Source organism: Rhincodon typus, unplaced genomic scaffold, assembly GCF_021869965.1.
Source record: "Rhincodon typus isolate 14 unplaced genomic scaffold, sRhiTyp1.1 hic_rhity00010102, whole genome shotgun sequence".
Lineage (NCBI taxonomy): Eukaryota > Metazoa > Chordata > Chondrichthyes > Orectolobiformes > Rhincodontidae > Rhincodon > Rhincodon typus.
Window position 1 is genome coordinate 323 of NW_025975740.1, and position 7,458 is coordinate 7,780.

General features: G+C 44.1%; 1 non-coding gene across 1 annotated transcript; it reads right to left on the reverse strand.

Annotated features, from left to right (window-relative positions):
• Positions 1–6,832: 6,832 nt before the first annotated feature.
• Positions 6,833–6,928, reverse strand: trnai-uau. The gene is made up of 2 exons: positions 6,891–6,928; positions 6,833–6,868 (listed from the first exon to the last, which is right to left on the reverse strand). It is a non-coding gene; the product is annotated as a tRNA-Ile (tRNA).
• Positions 6,929–7,458: the final 530 nt, after the last annotated feature.

Sequence of the window (7,458 nt, forward strand, 5' to 3'; positions counted from 1 at the left end):
GGGGGACAGATAGACAGGCAGAGAGAGAAAGAAGAGGAATGAAGAGAGACAGAGGCGTTGTGGTGGGTGAACAGAAAATGAGCACTGTCCTTTGACATTCTTTGCCAATTGTAGTTTAAAATCATTATGTTGCGATCACTTCCCTTAATCCTGTACAGCAGCAGTGCACGTGTGAGCTTGTGATGTAAAGTTTGCGGATCTGTTTCCAGATCAGACGGTTGCGTGTTTAAATCACGTCCTGCGCACGCTGTTCATATGCAAATAAGTTCCCTTCAACCCTATATTACGACGGAGGTTGTTGGTGATGATGCATGTTGACCAAAATCTTCTTTCCTGTTGTTTTAGATTGTTCTCAAAAAATCCCTCAGTTTTACATGGGAACGATGGTTCTTGTATGTGTTGTGCATTGTTTGGGTAAATTCTCAGCTCCCCCAGTGCGAGAGGTAAAACATAAACTGTTCATCATGGGGTTAAACACAGCCGCCTCCCTCTGGGCAGGCGATTCGTTCAGTCGGTGATAGCGCGGTGTTAATATCATTATCCTGATATTTTACCACTTAATCTATAAACACCCAAATTCATGATTCAATCTATCAGGAGATTCCAGCTCCTCTTCTGTTAGAACAGAGTGACAGTGACTTCATAAAGTAATGCTTCCAAAAAACAGCAATTCCTTTCCTCTCATTGGACACAGTTACAGTGATCTTTATTCAACAGCAGGTGCAGAAACCACAGTGTGACAGCCCCTCTCCACGTTCACAGTGAGCCTGAATTTTATAGACTGTGTCGAGTGCAGGGAGACGGAATCAGAAGATGTTCTTGGAATTCTTTGCTGCTTTGGATCCCAGGAGTAAGGTGAAAAGTACTTCACACTGAGAAAGTTCCAGCTGGTTCAAAGCTGGGCACGTAGTTTTGGCAATGGCTCGTTGGTTTCAGGGCATGATTCTCGTTTTGGGCACTGCAAATGTGCAAGAGGTCCCAGGTTCAAATCCCGGACGAGCCCTGATCGCTGTTTTTCGGTTTTGCCAAATCGCCGATCAGCTTTCTGAAGAAGAGCCTGTGTTCAATAAGGTCGGCCTTCCCGAAGGAGAGATGAGACAGAGGTGCCATTGCGGCCAACAGGGCAAAGCAAAACACAAAACATGCCTCATGATGTTTGTCCATGCCATCCGACGTTGAATGAAACCTCCACAAAAAGCCAGTGAAGTTGAAACGCATCAGCGACAGTGTGTTCGATGCACAGGGCGCCCTGCAACAATTCCGCACGCTGTTTCAGGCAGCAGCGTCTTTCACGTGATGTGGGGAGCTGTGAATAATAAGAGAACCATGACAGTAATAAATCGAATCGAATCAAATCAACTCAAAGATCAGCCCATCGAAGACAGCATCTCGACACAGACACTATTATTAGGACAGATATCACAGTTCCTGAAAAAAAGGACGGAGAGATACAAGCGACAGGGAGTCACCGTGGGCTCAATGAATTGAACGGCTTACTTCTGCACGGGAATGACGCCATGAGTGAGAGTTTCACTCGGATTCTCTTAATCTGAGACTGTTACTGCCCAGCAACATCAAACAAACTGATCCCGCGTTGCAAATGACTTTCTGCAGGATTGCTGTATGAAGACGAATCCTGAACACCAAACAGACTGCACAAATAGAACTCATGTTGATTTACCTGACGGAAGAGTCTCCAGTGTCCATTTTTCTCTTTCCCAGCAACTCGGCATCTTTCTTTGTCTCTGTCTTGGATAACAGACATTTGGGGGAAGTTCGCAACCAAAGTTGCTAACTTCCAGCTCATGCGAATAAAGCAAGTGTTTGAGAGATCAGAAGACAGCATGCGCACTTCCCTCCCCCAGCACTGCTTGCAAGAGGAAGAAAATGGTTTCATAAACCACCAGTGGAGAGTGCTCGGTCCCAGGGCAAGGGACCAACAATACTGTCTCGGGGGCCGAGGCACAGAATGAGAAGATGTTCTTGAAACTGAATTCTGCTTCACACCTGGTTCCGCGCTAGAAATGCAAGGGTTTTACTGGCTCGTTGGTCGAGAAGTATGATTCTTGCTTGGGGATTTGTATTCAATTAGCATGTGAGTGGTCCCGGATTCAAATGCCAGGCAAGCTCTTAGTTTTGCCAGGTCGCTTGATCAGCTTTTCGAAAAAAAGAGCTGCACCTCATGAAGTCGGACTTCTTGAAACAGGATTGAGCTTCGGCAGCAGAGATGTCATTGTAGCAAACATGGCGCGTGTTGAAAATGAAAACAAGGGGTTCAGGATGTTGACCCACGCAATCTGACATTGAATAAATCCTCCATCTGGATTATCACAAAGATTTGGGCGGGAAACCTCAGGAAGCAGAGATGCTATTTGATTGCAGACAACGCTGACAAAGTGCACGTGAAAGGTGCCGCGTATGTGGAATGTCAGCGATGAAGATAGACTGGAAGGTTGAAAGCTGGTCTGATTGAAGTTTTCCAAGTCATGAAGGGTCTACACAGAATCAATAAGGAGAAAATGTTCCCTTGCATGGGAGGATCAAGAGTGATTAGGCAGGTGTTTCATTTGGAAAAGCAAAAGTGACATCAGGTAAAATGTTTTCCCACAGGGAGTGGTTAGAGTCTGTAATCACTGATTGCGACAAAGAGTGAGGTTCAATCGTGTTATTGAAAAACGAATTCGATGGTTACGTTAAAAGTAGCAACGTGCAGAGTTACAGGAAGTAGTCAAGAGAATGACCCATTTCCTCATTGTGGAGAACCGGCAGAGCTAAGGTGGGCTGCATGACATCCATCTGCACTGTGATAAATTTATGATTCTGAGTGAAATCAGTGTTTGACCAGCAGAATGTGGGAAGTCAGACAAAGGTGATATTGACACAGCGGGACACATTGCACGACAAAATGTTACACAACATGTACATGGCACAGGAAGGACGGCGCTGTCTGAATCGGCGTGGGGAAATACTGCAGGGTATTCTGTGGATCAGACACAATGCACTTTACCATTTGGGTCATGCCACAGTGAGGGAGCCAGAGAAGGCCAGTCAGTTCATCATACCTGTGACAGATTAGGTGGGGACAAAAGCTATGTGAAATATATGATAAACTTGTGCGGGTTTGAAGTGTTTACTGGAAGTGGGAAGCTCAGATGACATAGGGGAACAGGGGACGGCAGGAGCACTAAATACATTCTTCAGAACGTTGGAAAACTCTGATATATTGAGTTCCGGTTGATGGGCAGCATGCTTTCACGAGACCACGCTGTTACAGAAGGTGGTATGTCACTGCCTCACAGCGTCTTGCTGTATCGAGGCAAATATTTAGCTGTTCATCAGAGTTACACAGCCGGAAATTATTTTTTTTCCAATGTGAGGGAAGTCTTTATGTAATAGGGATGATATACAAAAGCCTTTCACATAAATAAGTACGCTCCATCTCAGTGTGTTGCATGCTTCCTTAGCACTTTATCTGTCATTGTGCGTGTCGTGAAGTACTTTGCACCTTCTGTGTCATTTACCCGACCCTTACCTTCTGGGTGTTGTCACGCAATGGGATTGTGAAACCAGAGTCAGGCTGAAAATACACGTGCTCATCTTCAAAACCGATGGAAAACTGACAAAGACATACTGGAGGGTTTTTTTTTGTGTATTCTGGATTATTTCCTTAAATCTCTGCTATTGCGTCTGCACTGAACAATTTCTTAACTTAATCTTCCACTTCATTTCAGCCATCCCTCACTTCAAATTGTACCATTGTCTTTATTTAGGTATAAAGTGCTCGTCTTAGATTCAAACTCCCGTCCCCCAAAGTAAACGTGAAACTTAGTCACACTGTGGTCACTGCAACGTAGAGGTTCCTACACTCTGACGTCATCGATCAGTCTTGTTTCATTGTTCTCTTTGCTTGTAGAAAGTACTGTTGCAATAAAGTAATAATTTATCACGAGGAAGGAGCAGCACTCGAAAGCTTGTCATTTTAAATAAACCCACTGGACTGTAACCCGGTGTCGTGAGACTTCAGTCCAACAACAGCACTTCCACATCGTAATCACGAATGGGATTGTTTGAAAAAGTTGGAAAAGTAAAATAAACTGTCAAATTACGTGATGTTAAAACACAGAGCGGGATGGTGATGAAAGAACAGCTATTGATAGTGTTCAGATAAATTTGAATGCCATTGTACACAATTCAGGAAATGTTACCATCCACAGACAAAAGACAAGTAAGGAATGGAACGAGAGAGATAGTAGGAACTGCAGACGCTGGAGAATCCGAGACAACAAGGTGCAGGGCTGGATGAACACAGCAGGCCAAGCAGCATCATAGGACGGTTAGGACAACCTTCATTGAGAACAACAACAACAACCTTCTGAGATTGTCTATCAATTCGCTTTTTTCTGGTTTCAGATTTCCAGCATCCGTAGTTCTTTGTTACATGTTAGCTTGATTATCGTTTGGGATAAAATAGATTACCTTCCAGCGCCTTTCCTGCTTCTAAAAGTTAGTCAGCAGTGCTGTGGTCATGAAAACCTTGCAAAGAACAAAGCAAGTTCCATGATTGGGAATCGAACCCGGGCCGAATCCTAACCACTAGGGGAAGTGTTCCGGAGATTGCCATCTTTTCTCAAGGACCCTGCTTTGGCCTTTTCATTCTATTGCTTATTTTGGCTGCAGATCAGTTTGTCCCCGTCTTCGAGTTTTTAATAGTGTGGAAAAAGACCATTCGGCCATCTTGTCTGTGCGTGTCTTCAGGCATCCATCTATTCTCGTCCCAGTTTCCAGCGTTTCTCCCACCGCCTTTGGAGTTCTTAATTTGAGAGTGCAAATTTCAAAGAGATTATCCCGGTAATCAACGAATGGGTCTGAAGTTTGAGATGATAAAACTATGTCAAAACCCCTTGAAGTAATCATCCTCATGTTAAGCCACAGAGGGAGATACACAGATATATCCTCCGAGAGTGACAGAGGCCTCAGGGTTATATGCACTCCGTCTCCGTCATGTCCACGCTCTGTCGCCGTACACACGTTCACCGGCAAAAGGCAGCTTTATGTGGAAGACAAGCAGTTTCTCTGACGATGGGAGCCATTGTCATGAGCTGAGATATGAAATGGACAGTGAGTTGAAATATTCCCACATTGATGTTGCTCATGGGCATCTTTCAATTTCCAAAACTCAGCGATCCAATCACTTCAGCTGCTCGGAATCTGACAAAAACAGCGCTGGGTACACATTCCGCTTCGGAAGCAACTGTCAATTTGCAAATGCAGGAAAGCTGTCAACTTCATTCAAGAGAGGGAAGATACAACATTTCAATCTTCCAATTCAAAGTCAGACGCAATTGCACCACTGCTCCACACGTATTGCTGCATCTTTCATCCTGTCGACTTGTGATGTTAACAGGGATATCAGCGGAAAAAGCATTCGCAAGGTGAGTAACCAGCAAAGGTATTCGCCGTCACTACTTCACTTCAATGTTCTCCACTTTGTGAAGCGGTGAATTTCACTGGCAAACGAAACACATTTGTCCTCACATGCCTGCTTCACTGTCACCAGTTTCTCTGCCACCTGTTTCTCTGCTGGAACTTGCCATCGTTTTATTCACAGTCATTGCGAAGTTCTGCCTCTCGTATCTTTTTTTTAATTATCTCCTTGCAACTCAAAAATGTCCCCGAGTCTTCAAATCCTCCATACCAGGGAAAAGAAAACTACCATTACTGTCTACATCTCTCGTTATTTTATAAACTTCTGTCAGGTCGCCTCTCAACCTCCTAAGGACCAGAGGAAAAACGTCCAAGTCTATCCAACCTTCACTTATAACTCAAACCTTCCATACCAGGTAACATCTTGGTAAACCTCTTTTTAATACTCGCCAGCTTAATAATATGCCTCCTACAACTGTGCGACCGAAACTGCACACTGTATTCCAGAAGAGGCCTCACCAACGTCCTGTGCAACTTTAACATGACTTCCCAACTCCTAAATTCAAACGACTGAGCAAGGAAGGTAAGCGTGCCAAAAGCCTGTTTAACAACCCTGTTTATATGTGCCGTAAACTTCAAAGAATTCTGTACCTGCACCCCTAGGTCCCTAAACAGGCACCTTAACAGTGAGAGAAAGTCTGTGGGCAGGTGGGGAATAGTTTCGAATTTCTTTGACTTCACGCGCAAAGAAATTTATTGTACACGTGCAACTGAATAAGATTGGCAGTTCATTCTCCATGAAGCATTATAAATGGAACTGAACATGTTTTCAATTAAAAAGTAAAGTTAGACCCTTTCGAGTCGGAAGGGAACCGTCGCTGAGACGCAATTCCCGCTTTAAACTGGTGCCTTAAAGATTTGACCACATTCCGATGATTTTAGGTACATTTCATCCTTTCTGAACTCCATCCAAGAAACCCACAAACAAGACTCTGTCTTTTTTGCATTTTGAACCCTCCCTTCTTCTCAGCAGCTCTGTATTTAAAGCTGATAACATTTCTTACTAAAGTAGAATGCAACATTCGAACGGCTGAATGAGATAAATCTGATTCCTTTTTAATTATTTCAATGACCTGTGCGAGTTTGCAGCAAAGTGAATAAATTGAAACGAGTTTAACAGCTTTTTCCCGCAATTTAACTCAGGGTAGTCACCCACGTGAGAAACGTCTTTGAGTTGAAAAAAATCACCTTTTCTCTCTCCGCAGATATTTCTTCACATTTTGAATACTTGCAGGGTGTTTGTCAATCGGTGAGTCATTTCCCAATTCACAGAATCTGGTGTTTCCCCACAAACTTTGCTCAAAATTGACGTTCCTCACCACCCTCTTGTGCCACGACAAACTAAAATTGCTCCAGGTGAGGCTTGAACTCACAACCTCGGCATTGCACACGCCTCAATACTGCCATATAAGTACCGCGCGCTCACCGATTGCGCCACTGGAGCGGGATGGGGCTAAGCTGCTCCATATTTCGGATTATACCTTAATGGTTGGCAAATTGCCTGTGAACTGGGGTATGAAATCTTCGCTCGTGGTTCCGAAGCTGTTCGAGGAACTTGCTTAATTACACAGTGCTAAACTGCATTGAAATGTACATTTTCAACATTTTCCTCCACTGTCCCCTGAGCCCTTGATGTTTTTACTCTGTAGAAATCTGTCAATCGCATTCTTGAACAGACTCAATAACTAAACTCCACAGTCTTTGGGGCACCGAATTTCAAATCTTCACCTCACTCTGAGTTCTCTCCCCTCAGTCTGCTGTTTGGGGTATGTTCCTGTTGTGGGAAATTAACTTCACCGTGTACCCAGTGCTGCTTCTGGCATGCTGTCTGGCACTGCACTCTTTTTACACTTGCTCAAGTGTTGCCCTGATCGTGTCATGGCTCCGTGTCACAGGGCTCAGGAAAAGAACACAGAGCAATGTCCAGCAAGATAAATTTTGTTGGTAAAAAGCAGTTCATGCGGCTTTCTGCGT